Raw genomic sequence first — 14,953 nt, forward strand, 5'->3', positions numbered from 1 at the left:
TATACGGAAGTGGATGGACGCACCAGTTGTTTTTCGCTGAGGAAGTGAGCGTAACTCGGAGTCAGCGGTGGTCCAGCAATAGTGGCGAAGGGACTACGTCTCAGTTCCCTCCTTAAGGGAACGAGGGTTACATACGCAACCGAGATGTTCCCTTTCAGTCATTCACAGCCTGCAGGGAGGTAACGTGGATGATACACGTATGGAGTGGGCGTACCGGGCAGCACAACATATGGAATGTCACCGAGGTGGCTCCAGCCTATAACAGGGGGGAGGAATCAACCAGTCAGAGATGGCAGAGCAAGCTCGGCCAAGAGAAAGACATGGGCTAGCGCAGGGAGCCGTACCATGGAAGAATACACATATGGGATTGCCGTAGGGATCACAACATATGGATCCAGCCTAGCATAAGTTCCACCATTGCATACGAGTGGTAGGCCTAGCATTGGACGCTCCACCACGTCCAATGCCGAAGGAGTGTGGAGGAACTACGCCAATGCCCAGGAGGCATCCTCTATCCAGTGGGCCAACCTCTGCTTGGAGACAGCCTTTCCCTTCTGCTGGCCTCAATAACAGATGAAGAGCTGGTCTGAGTTCCTGAGGCTTTATGTTCTGTCCACATATAACCATAAGGAGTGGACGGGACAGTGAAAAGCCAGGGTTGGGTCTGCCTCCTCCAGGGGGCAGCCCTCGCAGGTTCACCACCTGGTCCCGAAAGGGATTGGTAGGAACCTTGGGCACATATCCAACGTGAGAGCTAGCCGGCCTGAATTCTAGGCTTGATTCGTCGACCAAAAATGTGTTCAGGTTCACTGCCCTCTTGATGGAGTCCAAAGAAAGCAGGAGAACTATTTTTAAAGACAGGATGTTTAACTCTGCTTCCTGCAGTGCCTCAAAGGTCAGCAGTGCGGTCAGCACCAGAGATAAGTCCCAAGAGGGTATAGAGGGGGTGTGAGGCAGATTCAGTCTCCTCACTGCCCTCAGGAACCTGACAATCAGGTCGTGCTTTCCTCTGGATCTCCCATCCACTGCATTGTGATGTGTGGCAATAGAGGCAACATACACTTTGAGGGTGGAGGGAGACAGCCCTCGCTCTAACCCATCTTGCAGGAAAGTAAACACGGAGCCACTCGAACACCTTTGGGGGTATTCTCGGTGAGAAGAACACCATTAAACGAACAGATTCCGATTCAGGACGTAAGCATGTCTCGTAGAGGGTGCTCTCGCAGAAGTGATGGTGTCTACGACTGATTGTGGTAGATCACCTAGAACCTCTGCGTCCCGTTCAGGGACCAGACATGGAGTTCCCTTTCAAGGGAACTCGAGCTGCGTTGAGACCCGGTAGGAATGCTCTGCGTGATTGCGTCGTGAAGCACGTGTATAATCAGTCCAATGGAAGAACGAGACGTCATAGGCGGGTGACGTCATAGACCAGGAAGCTATAAAACACCCCTGAAAACAGCCCGCGACAGCTTCTGTTGCCTTCAGCAAGCGCTCTCTGTATACTGTCCTTGTCTATTTACTGTTGTCTGTCACAAGCACATTATAGCTATCTATCTATCTATCTATCTATTTATCTATCTATCTATATATATATATATATATATATTATGGTGAAACAAGAGTTCAAGCGTTGTGTTGTCCCTTTCCCTCGTTTCATCACGGGTGGGGACACACATCAGCTTTGTGTTGCTTGTTTGGGAGTGGAGCATGCCCAGTCAGTTCTCGAGGGAGCTGACTGTGAGCATTGCGAGAAGCTGTCCGTGAGGACGCTCCGCTCTCGCCGGGCGTTCTTTGAGGAGGACGGTTCGGTTCGCGCTCCCCGAGGTGCGGGTCCCGCTGCTGCCAACAGCGAAGGCTTTCATCTTGGGGATCACATATGGATCAAGTAGCAGGGCCTGAGACGGGCCCAGGCCTTTCTCAACCCTTCCCTGCTGGATCCGGTGCCTCTGGCCAGGAAGGAGCCCGCGCTGCGGCTTCTCCTTCGCTGGTCGAGGCACCAATGCTGAGGCCATCCAGTTCTGATCTGGATGTCGTCAGTATTAATATGGGGGATTATGAGTCTTCGTCAGCTCATACCCCCGGTAATGATGAGGAGCTTATGGAGGTTTTATCTCGTGCTGTAGCTAGATTAAATATTGAATAGCCAGCGGATGATTCTCAGAGTGTTACTAAAAAGAGTTTACTAGATGAAAGATTTCTACCATCTAGAACACCACCTCCACGTTGGGGACTCACCTTTTTTCCCGATCTCCACACTGAGGTGTTGAGATCGTGGAATAAACCGACGTCATTCAGAGTGTTTAACCCACAAACTTCCAATTATAGTAATGTTTTGGGTGCATCTGATTATGGTTATCTGACGGTGCCTCGGGCTGAAGAGACGCTCGCGAGCTATCTCTATCCCGAGTCAGCGTCATCATTAAAAGCCCCGACGTTACCCACCAAGCCTTTAAAATCTACATCTTGGCTGGTGGGTAAAGCTTATTCGGCAGCAGGTCAAGCAGGTAGGTCATGTCTATACTGCAGGCATACCAGGCTGATCTGCTGAAGGACATCGATGAACGTGAGGAAGTCAGCGTAACAGACCTGTCTCTCTGGGCCACCAAGGAGACGGCCAAATCAGTGGGCCGTTCTATGGCAGTCCCGGTGGCCAAGGAGCGGCATCTTTGGTTAAATCTGTCAGATATAAAAGATAAAGATAGGTCTGTTCTTCTGGACGCACCACTTTCAACTTCAAGTTTATTCGGCGACGCTATCAACTGTGTCGTCGATAGGTTTCAAGAATCGAAAAAACAATCTGCTGCGTTCTAGAGGTTTCTTCCTCGACGTTTAGATGTCCCGAGACTGCTGGGCGGAAAACGATTATTAAATCCGAGCAGTCTCGTCCGAGTACAAGCTCCTCACAGCACAGAGTGCATCAAAAACAGAGAGTCGCCACTTGGGCTCCTCCACAATCTGGGGAACCTGGGTGGCGGTCGCAGTCAAGGCCAGCTAGGGGTAGGCAAGATCTGAGGACTGTCATCTCTAAGAAAGCTTGGGCTAAGAGGAATCCTGACGCCCAGGGTGTCAGGCTTCTGAGGGTGGTCCCCTCCGGGGAGGGACGATTTCGAGAAATCGTTCATCCTCGGTGCCCTCTGGGGGGCGATTCTCTGAGAGTCGCAGCGCTGCCACATCGGTTGTTCCCTGCCGGTTCGCCGTTTCAGGGCACCGAGGTGTCAGCTTCCCCATACGATTCTCCGAGGAGGGTTGTAGAACGGCCAGTTCGGTTGTTCCCTGCCGGTTCGCCGCTTCAGGGCACCGAAGTGTCCGTTCAACCAATTCCCAAGGCAAGTCTCAAGAGACTGGTCCCCTTAGTAGATTTTCTGGCAGCGTGGAAACTACTGCCAAATATTTCTCAGTGGGTCCTGTATGTAATAGAAAAGGGTTACAGAATTCAATTTGGTTCTCATCCGCCCAGATTTCAAGGGGTCCTTCCCACAGTGGTGGACCCAGAGCAGGCTCGGGTCATGGAACAAGTACTGACGCTTCTGCAAAAAGGGGCCATAGAAAGGGTTTCTCCTCCCAGCCGAGAGTCAGGGTTTTACAGCCGTTACTTCATCGTTCCCAAGAAGGATGGGGGGTTGCGTCCTATTCTTGATCTAGGTCAGTTAAACAGCAGAGTTCAGAAACTCAAGTTCAAGATGCTTACACTCAAACAGATTGCATCACAGATTCAGTCCGAGGACTGGTTTGTCACAATAGACTTAAAGGACGCTTATTTCCATGTATCCATTCATCCTCAATACAGGAAGTTCCTGAGGTTTGCTTTCGGAGGCGAAGCATACCAATATCGGGTCCTTCCATTCGGCCTAGGTTTATCGCCCCGTACCTTTACGAAATGCGTGGATGCAGTGCTGGCTCCACTGAGACTCCAGGGCATTCGCGTATTAAACTATATCGACGACTGGTTGATCCTGGCTCGTTCCGAGCAGTTGGCAGTTCGGCATCGAGATGTCGTTCTGTCTCAAATTAAGAGGTTGGTGTTGAGGCTAAACACCAAGAAGAGTGTGCTCCCAGCTCAGAGGACCACTTTTCTAGGGGTGATGTGGGATTCGATAACTATGCAAGCACGATTGTCTCCAGCAGGTATTTCTGCGATTCTCACAGCCGTAAAGAGTGTAAAACTAGGCCATTCACTCATTGTGAAACAGTTCCAGAGACTGGTGGGTCTCATGGCAGCTGTGTCCAACGTAATTACTTTTGGCCTTCTGTACATGAGACCCCTGCAGTGGTGGCTCAGGACCAAGGGGTTTTCTCCGAGGGGAAATCCATTTCGCACGATCAAGGTCCCGGGCAATGCCTACGTGCCTTGTTCATGTGGAAGAAACCTTGGTTCCTCGCCCAGGGCCCAGTATTGGGGGCTTCTTGTCGACGCATAACGCTATCGACGGATGCTTCCCTCACAGGCTGGGGGGCGGTCATGAGTGGCCGCTCGGCGACAGGTGTCTGGCAGGACCATCAACTTTCGTGGCATATAAACCGACTAGATGATGGCGGTATTTCAGGCTCTCAAATATTTCCTGCCAGACCTGAGAGGCCATCATGTGCTTGTCCGCACAGAACACACATCAGTGGTCTCTTACATCAACCATCAGGGGGGTATGAGGTCCCGATTATTATGCAAACTGGCTCATCAGATCCTCGTATTGGCCCCGGGGGAAATTACTGTCACTCAGGGCAGTTTATATTCCAGGGTGTCTGAATGTGGGAGCAGATATCCTGTCAAGGCAGGGGCTGAGGCCAAGGGAGTGGAGACTTCACCCCGAAGTGGTGGAGCTCCTATGGGAGAACTATGGTCAAGCTGAGGTCGATCTTTTCACATCTTACGATACAACCCACTGTCCGCTTTGGTTCTCCCTCACTTATCCAGCTCCTAACGGACTGGATGCTATGGTACAGGTGTGGCCGAGGCTGCACCTGTACGCATTCACCCCGATATCACTGCTTCCGGGAGTTCTGGAAAGGGTTCGCCAGGAAGGGGCTCATCTATTATTAGTAGCCCCGCACTGGCCGGCCCGAGTGTGGTTCTCGGACCTAGTGTCCCTTCTGTACGGCTCACCCATGGAGATTCCTGTCAGGAGGGACTTATCTCAAGCCGGGGGCACGATATTTCACCCTCGCCCGGAGTTGTGGAAACTGTGGCCCTGGCCTGTGAGGGGGCCCAGCTCTTAGAATCCGTTGAGATCATCCTTCAATCCAGAGCTCCTTCCACGAGGAAACTATATTCATTGAAATGGAAACTGTTCTCTACATGGTGTGGAGAACGTCTTTTAACCCTCTGAGGTCTAAGGGGTTTTTGGGGTCCTTGAGGTGTTCTGACATGCTCTGACATTTGTGCTTATTTCAGTTATTTATAAACATGTTAATGGCAAAGGTGTAAAATCACTCTATATAGCACAAACGGGGCTACCGTCATATGTGAGCAACATGTATGTACATGTTTGTATTTTTTAGAGAATAATGTTTATGCATAGTTATTGAAAAAACTAAAACTTAAAGTGTCTGAAATAAGGCCACAAAACACATACTAAATATGTGTCCACAAGACTTTTGACTAATGGATGTTGTTGCCTAGAATTTTTGCTTCAAAATGATCTGAAAATCATCCTGCCTAATCATTTACACAAAACAATACATTGATTTAAATTTTATAAGACACCTTTTGTTTGGAAAGGCAATATGCGTGGAGGCGTGTTCACACCTGAGAAGACAAAGGGCGGATAATGTGCCACATACATAATGAGCTGCATATTAATTAGCCCTTTCACACAGGTGTTTCACAGGGTCCCAAAGAATGCAAGGACAAAAGAAATTATCTATATATACATATTTTACAATTAGAAATTGTAGCCAATTACAAATAGGTTACAATTAAAACATCAATTACAATTTTAACAATATTTCAAGTGTATTTCTTTGTAAAAAGTATACATTTTATCATACGTATTAAAAAAGGTAAGGATTCATTAGTTTGAATATTGGAACAAACACTACAATAACATATTAGTTGATAATTCAATATACCTACTTAATTTTTGACAAAACATCATACTATAGTATATTTAACATATGAGCAGAAATTGGTGAACAAAAGCGTACCTATTTAATGTTATAGTAGTCTTTTTTACAGTCAAAACTTTATAATCTATCCAAAACTAATCACAAAATCTTGTCTAAACATTCATATTTAGTCTTTGTTACAATATTTGTAACATATTGTGTATTATATATTAGCATATACATGTGAATTTGCAGTTTGTTGCTTATACAGACATTTTATTTCAACATATATCAGTCTATTTTTACTCATCTTAGTAGGTTATAGCAATATAGTTTGGATGTGTTCATGTAAACATAACGTTTACTAATGTAGGTGCGAGAGTGAATGAACGGCACAGACACGCGCTGTATAACTGTAGTAAAATAAAGCGCGCGCGCGCCTGTGCCGTTCATTCATCATTTAGCCTACACACAGACACGCAATTCATATTTAAACAGTCTTTTTGCGGTTTACAGTCAGACACTATTCAATATCGCGATTAGAACAAAGCACTTAAGAATAAATGACTTACTACATCAGCTGGATCCGTTGCTCCTCGAAATGAAACTACCAGCACTTTTGGTACATTTTCCAGGGTTATTAGATAGTATTATTGCTCACAGCGTAGGGATACGCTGTTTACACAGCTGTAGTAAGATACTGACTAAACATGATGTGTTTTATAATCCAGCTGGTGGGCGTTGGCATGTTTGAATGGCTTGCCTTAAATCATTTGCGTTTGAATACCGCGCGCTCTCCGTGGGCGTGGCACATTAACGCGTAATCAGGTATAATGAGCTGGAAAGAAAAAGACTGACATCTCTCTCTTTTCATACAGATTACATAAACTGAGAATATTTGTTTTTTTATAAAAATTAATTGATTTAAAAGAAGAGAGTTCAAGCTTCATTATGGAAAAACAGTCGTGCCTGTATGACAAGTATTCGCGGAATTACAGTTAATTTTCGGACGCGTTTCCGAATGGACTTAACTGACAGAGAGAAGGAAGAACGCGCATCATGTTTTTTTTTCTTTATTTGGCGACAAGCACAACACTTTATTTTTATTGTGAGTATCCACAAAAAAATAGACACTTATCAGGATCTAATGATGTACAACACTTAATATGTAAGATCAAAATCAACAGAGTATTTTGAGTTTCTTTTGCACTGATAAGAAAAAAAGCGAGACTATCGCGGCCACGCGATAGCCGACCTCAGAGGGTTAAATCCTGTTAACTGCCCGGTTGGTACAGTTCTCGATTTCCTACAAGACCGTTTCTCTGCTGGATTATCTCCCACCACCTTAAAGGTGTACGTAGCGGCTATATCTGCTTATCGCTCCCCTCTGGTGGCTTCTTCTCTTGGGAGAGATCCTCTTTTTATTCGTTTTCGCCATGGTACATTGAGGCTGAGGCCTGCACTGCACTCTAGAGCACCGGCTTGGGATTTGGCCATTGTACTTGGCCCTGGCTCCCTTCGAGCCTATTGAAGAGGTTTCAGAGAAGTTCCTTTACACTAAAAACTCCATTTCTTCTTGCTATTTCTTCTATCAAGAGAATTGGAGATCTGCAAGCCCTGTCGGTGGCTCCTTCATGTTTGGAATTTGCACCTGGTATGGTGAAGGTATTTTTACACCCTAGGCCGGGTTACATTCCTAAGGTCCCCACTAATGTGGCGGGCCCTATTGTGCTGCAGGTTTTTTGCCCTCCACCTTTCAATACCCCAGATCAGGAAGGTCTCAATCTGTTATGTCCCGTTAGGGCTTTGGATGCCTATCTGCTTTGGTTCGACCAAGAAAGGTTGCCCTGCACCGAGACAGGTAATGAGCAAGTGAGTAGTTGAGGCTTATCTCACTTGCTTATGAAGCGGCCGGACAGCCTTCACCTATGGCTGCCCGCGCCCATTCTACAAGGAGTATGGCTGCCTTTAAGGCTTTCATTTCAGGTGTTTCCCTTCAGGACGTTTGTAATGCGGCAGGCTGGCCCTCACCGCATACATTTGTCAGATTTTACGACTTAGACCTCTCCACTCCCGGGGCTAGGCTGCTTGCTTCCTAGTGTGCGCAAGGACTCCACACAGAACGGGCATTTCTCATTATGGCGTAGTGGGTATGGGGTTCCCACCGCGTCTCAACGCAGCTCGAGTTCCCTTGAAAGGGAACGTCTCAGGATACGTATGTAACCCTGGTTCCCTGATAGGGAACGAGACGCTGCGTTCTCCTGCCATACTTCCTGCAACCCCTGATCGACTTGCTTCAGGCTGTTCAGAAGCTGTCGCGGTCTGTTTTCAGGGGTGTTTTATAGCTTCCTGGTCTATGACGTCACCCGCCTATGACGTCTCGTTCTTCTATTGTGGTCCCAGATCTGCTGTACCGCCTTGGAATGGAGTCTCCACTCTCCCTGGGCCACAGGCTGTCGTGAGGGCTCATCGGCAGGCATGATTGAGCAGTCCAGGAATATAAGTGGCATGAAGCGACCTCATATGCTTCTGACTCCATAGGAGGAGGTGGCGGGCGAGTTGCGACATGTGATGGGAGCGTAGACCACCTTGATGTTTGATGTAAGCAACGGTCGCAGTGTTGTCCGTACGCACCAGTACAAGCTTGCCGAGAAGCGGCGTTTTGAGGCGTCTCAAAGTAAGGTGTACTGCAAACAACTTGAAGCAATTGATGTGCCAATGCAGTTGGGGCCCGTCCAGATCCCTGCTACTGTTTGTAAACAAAAAAAACGTCGTTTTCCCGTTGTACTTGGCCCCCCAGCCGGTGTTGGAGGCATCTGTGATGACCACAGCATGGCTGGACACTTGTTCTAGGGCCACTCCGGCCCAGAGAAACAAAGGGTCTGACCACGGGCTGATTGACACATGAAGCGTGCCGCTCTGCCACGCCCACCTCGGGACTCGGCCGTGAAGCCAGTGCTGAAGCAGTCTCATATGGAGCAAGCCGAGTGGCGTTACTGCGGCTGCCATATGCCCCAGGAGGAAAAAAGTTTCAGTGGGACCACTGTTCTACTCTTGACAGTATTCAGGCAGTTCAGCACCGACCGGGTGCTGAACTGAGAATGAGAATGAGACTTCTGGAATGAGAATGAAATAGCATATCACCACCACCAGTAGTTGCATAGGTATTTACCTGATTTGTTACTGGAGAGCATGCTGAGCTTCACGAATGGTATTGAATCGGGTCCGATATATGATTCGGATGCAGAGGAAGACCATCTGCTCATGATCTTAATAGCTGGTGTAGAGATTTCTCGTTCAGTTGCTGTAGTAGCTGCCCCGATTCTGAATAAATGGCCAGTATAGGGAGAGGGGGATTGACTGCAGCTTTAATAACAATAGATAAATGAGTCCTGAGCCAGGCCTTAGAAAGAGGTGCTCCGTTAGGTAATATGAATAGCGGTGTGTGATTTGAAGTTCTAGGTGGATTTTAAGAATTTTAAACATAGATGTGAAGGGACAAAAATTGTTATTGATTTTGGAGTGTTAGGGTGATGCCGGAGCCTTGGGCGTCATTCTTAAAGTGCTAAAGAAGATTAAAGAAATTAGGTGAGAAGTATAATGGAAAGGAAAACCACGGCAGGATTGAAATATTACATTTCTGATTTGAAATCCCCAGACACATGAAGCAGTAAAAGCAGATAAAACACGGCTTTTAGCAGAATATATATATATATAAGGAAAAGGGATTATAGTTGATAGAGATGATTAATAATCGAGAAAGAGCAAGGTAATAGGCAAGTGTTTATCTGGAGGTGCTATAGGATTTATCTATGCCTTTGATTTTACGTAAAGTTAGCAATCCTAATTCCCAAGTTTTCCCAACTTTTCACTGCAAACTTTTGTTTACTTAATACCTGCGAGCAATCTATGAATGCGAGAATATTTAATTACGGTTTCCGTAATTGTAGACGAGGAAGGAACCACTGGCCATTATCGAGATGGGAATTAGAGCAATCTGGAAGAAAAGCAAAACGTTATAAACTTAACCAAGCAGAAGTATGAGCTTTTAAGGTGGAGGGAGCCAAAAGATGCAGCGACGGCTATAGGAAATATATAAGTATATATTTCTTTCTTCTTTTTTTTGGGTGAAGCGCAGATGAAACGAAGCTTGAGTGAGCTTGGTAATTTCATCTGGCCTTTACTGATCCGGGTATCCAAATCTGAGATCGGACATACACCCTTCGTCTAAACATATGTCATGGAAATACTAATATAACCAACAAAACTGACTTCTTAATGCGATGCTTACCTGAAGTAAGGTGACGGCGTCTCGTCAAGAAGCTACTATCGATACCTCAATGATGCTTGATGATCTGTTGTTTTAAGCATAGAATCCATTTCTCAGATATGCAGGATATGCATGACATGGCTCCCAAGTTGCTCTTTGTAGAAATAGTTTTATTCATGGCTGGGAGATCACTGGCCGCAACAGGTCTCTTGAAGGGAAAGATACATGAACGTTTAATCATATGGTTGAGTAAAAACAATGTCACTCGAGTCTTATCCAGTGTGATTAGTTCCGGTGATTGGTTTGTTAATATCAAACTAATCATATGACTATTATGGTGCGTTTTATTATTTATCCGTGTCGGAATTTATCCGACTAGGAAGACAGAAGTTGCTTAGCAACATGCACCAACGCGCCCCCTTTTTTCGGATTACCCAGCTCGGAAGTTGGACACCGTGAGGACACAGAGCAAAAATTTCGATATGGAATCCAAGATGGCTGCACCCTGTGTGACTTGTATGAATTGTTTTCTTTGTTTCTGGACCGCTTTGGTTGTTTAAATGACGATTTTAATCACTCGTATTACTGTGTACGTATCACTGCCTGTGGTTATGGGAATCGGTCTTGTTGTGAGTGCAATATTGAATGAAGCCTTGTTTAAAACGGGTGTTACTAACGTGGCTAGAATTGCTAACAGAAGATAACTAAAACATGAAATAGTGAAAATTTAGAAGTTCAAATGGCTGCGTTTTGATAAGCGCCTGGTACTTGGCCAGTGCTACCATAGCAACAGCTTTCTGGGTGGTGTCCATATTATTATTTTTTTCTTCCGACTCAGACATGAAAAACATACCAAATATACCAGAAGTGTGGAAGTGACGTCATATCCGGTTCGTTGACAATAATAGAACGCAGGGTTAATTCTTCTGTTTTAAGCAATTTTTTTTAAGTATATGTGGCCTTTGACTGCATCCTTAGACTGCATCTAAAGTGCATTTAATTTGGAAATACCCATCACATGAGATATTTATATCACACATATCAGTGGATTAAGTAGTCACCTGGAAAGGTTGTGTGTTACAGCTAGGGCTGGGCGATAAATCGATAACGATAATTATCGCGATATGATTTTTCTCGATAAAACGATATCAAGAGTTCGATAAATGTTCGATAATGTTTATGCGCCAAAAGCGGAACGAAACTCATTTGAACCGCGCGCCACACGGACCATTTATCCGCTCGGCTCAAAGTCCAAAGGGAACACAGCGCAGCGCGAGCTCACGAGAGCAGACGCGTTTACTCTGATCGGTCTCTGTCTCGAGATCCAGTGAGAAGCGTTTGAATTCAGCGAAGAACACAAACCAGTTTAAAGGCAGATGAAACGGCGCGGACAAACAGGAGAAACACTGTGTGAAATGATACAGACAGTATCTGAATTGATACTGAATCGATTTACCATGGATTTACTGTAACGTTAGCCTGTAATAACTGCACCATGAAATGTATGATATACATATTGAATTGCATTATATTACGAATGTAGACAATGTATTAAATGACTAATGGAATATAATTACAGTATTTAATAATCTATTTAGGCTACTGTTTTTCATACAAATACCATGGAAACCATAAAGTTACATTTTGCCATGATAGTGATGTGCGATAGGCTATGCCTGGTTTTATCTGTGGTTATCATGATCTAAATGCATGATACTGGATGACCAATGGTTAATTTTAATAAAACTCAAACAGTCCACAAAAATGTAACCTGTTTTTGTTAATGAACATAAATTTAACATAGTATTAGCTTGAGTTAGGATGTAGATTTACTGTCAACTCACTGTCAAATATGCATTTTGAGACAAAACATGTAATATTAATATTGCAGCCTGCACTGCAAACTGTGCTGAAGATACATCCCATCAAAGTTAGGCAACACAAACCTGTTTCAAGACTTGAAACAATATCCCCCATTAGCACATGCAGAAACTAAGAAATATATTTTTCTATTCAAATATTTATTTTCTTAAGCAAAAATGACAAATGTTTGAATGTTCTACCTCAGATTTGTGTAATGTTCACCTGTTCGGTAAGTGTTTGTCATGATATGTTCTCACAATAAAGAGTAGTTTAAAACCGCAATTAACGCTCTGGTTTCTACAACTTTCCCTTAGGAGCGAAAATCTGCCTTTAAATTTGAAAGAAACAAAGATTTGACATTTATCGTGATAATTATCGATATCGACTGATATAAAAATATATCGTGATAATTTTTTTTGGCCATATCGCCCAGCCCTAGTTACAGCGATTGTACACATTTTTAAAATTGTAGATCTAAATTTTAAGTATAAAAGGACCTTAATAATAAGAATTTTAATTAAATATGGTGTAAAATAGTTGTTTGTGAATTTACAACAATTGTGCAAATATGTAATTTACTGCCATTGCAGGTCTACTACAGCATATGCATAACAGGCAATGACCGATAGTAAACATTAATCACTAGCTTGCAGAAAAGAAATAAAAGGTGACCAATTGTTTTTCAAATAACAAAATCTTGTTTTTCAGACCATACCTAATCCTTTCTAAATGTAGTGTACCAGTCAACTCTGTAGTTTAATCGTTGGAACTTCCTTTTTCTTCCAAAACAAAAGAATAAGTTTTTTTAGCAGAAATTAAACCATATGAAACAAAATGTTGTTGTACCAGAGTAAGTCTCAAAAACTCTTCAGAAACTCCAAATATAATTAATATAGGATCTGGTTCAAATCGTATGTCCAATGCATCTGAAAAAACCTGGAAAATCTTATTCCAGAAACTTGGACACATTACATAGCAATGGGACAGGCTGGCATCTAAAATTTGACATTTGTCACATAATGGAGACACTTCTGGAAATATTTTGTTCAGTTTACACTTGGAATAATGAAGCCTATGAAGCACTTTAAACTGAATAAGACAATATCTTGCATTGATGGAACACTTGTGGACAAGTTCAAGACTTCGTTCCCACATTCCACTAGGAATTTCTACTGCAAGTTCTTCCCATGCAGATTTAATTTTCTCCATCGAAGGACTTTTCACCTGTTCGAAAGCCTTGTACAGAACGGAAATGGTATTACCATCTCTATGACGTCTTTCCAAGAATGCATCCAGATACATAGGTGTAGCAGTGACATAATTAGGAATGCAAGACTACAAAGTCTCTAATTCGAAGGTGCCTAAAGAAATTATTTGAGGGAATATTATATTTCTTACACAGCTGCAAATTTTCCATTCATATATAAATCCCCTATATTTCGTAACCCTAAATTTCCCCAGATCTCAAATGCACTGTCTAACATCGAAGGGCAAAAGGAAGGGTTAGCTGAGATCGAGAGAAAAAATGACATCTGACTGAATTTAAAATGCGTATTTAACGGTTTCCAAATACGAATAGAATTATGAATAACAGAATTTTGATTAGAAAGTGAACTAGCTATACCTGTGGGTGATAGAAGTATTGCGTTAATGGAATAAGGGAGGCATTCCACCTGTTCCAGCATTAGCCAGCTCTCCCCCATCGTAGAATCTATCCATGAAGTCAAAACCCTCAGGTTTGTCGCCCAGTAATAATAAAGAAAATTAGGTAGGGCGAGCCCACCCTGTATTTTGGGTTTACATAGGTGCTGCTTAGAAATCCTATGGGCTTTATAGTCCCAGACAAAAGGAACCAGGATAGAGTCAAATTTTTTGAAAAAAGATTTGGGCAGAAATACGGGGATGCTCTGGACCATGTATAAAAATTGTGGGAGAAATATCATCTTAATTGCATTTACCCTGCCCAGAAGAGAAATAGGAAGCGTTCTCCAGAATATAATCATGGATTTAAGTTTTAACAACAGGGGTTGAAAATTAGCCTTAACTAAATTGGAGAACTTTTCTGTCACCTCTATGCCTAGATATGTGAATTGTTCTGAAGCAACCTTAAAGGGCAAATGATGAAGCCAAGAAGAATCTTGGATAGTGACTGGCATCAACACACTTTTGTCCCAATTAATTTTATATTCTGCAAATGTACCATATAAATTAATCAAATCAAGGATATTTGGAATGCTGCTATTGGGCTCAGAAATAAATATAATTATATCATCTGCATATAATGCATATTTATTATCAGTATTTCTGGTTTTATAGCCTTTAATACTAGAATGGACTCTAATGGCCTCAGCTAAAGGCTCAATCGCTAATGCAAACAAAAGTGGCGACAGCGAGCAACCTTGTCTTGTACCTCTATGTAAATTAAAACGAGAGGATATTGTTTGATTTGTGAGAATTTTTGCTCACGGACTAGAATACAAAAGTGCTATTTCTAACGGAAACCTGGCAGGTGCCAAATGACTATTTGAGCTTAAACCTCTTAACGCCGCCTGGATACATCTTTTTTTCTCAACCACGTCGCAGAGGTGGAGGGCTGGTTGTAGTTTGCCGTGAGACTATTAAAATATCCAAGATTGAGTTACACGATGTTACAACATTTGAATATTTAGCGCTGAAAATGACGGGCCAAACGTCACTGGTGGTAATTTTAATTTACCGACCACCAAAAAGTCCCTCTGACTTTTTTTCTGATATTAGTGAGATACTTACTCTTGTCTGTGC

At 43.7% G+C, this 14,953-nt stretch overlaps 1 long non-coding RNA gene across 1 annotated transcript in view; it reads right to left on the reverse strand.

Moving 5' to 3' along the window:
* Window positions 1–14,953, reverse strand: part of LOC143730892 (uncharacterized) — a 462,574-nt gene that overhangs the window by 283,603 nt on the left and 164,018 nt on the right. The window lies entirely within an intron of this gene.

This window comes from Siphateles boraxobius, unplaced genomic scaffold, assembly GCF_051911475.1.
Source record: "Siphateles boraxobius isolate OS27281-9 unplaced genomic scaffold, OSU_SipBor_1 83, whole genome shotgun sequence".
NCBI classification, from domain to species: Eukaryota; Metazoa; Chordata; class Actinopteri; order Cypriniformes; family Leuciscidae; genus Siphateles; species Siphateles boraxobius.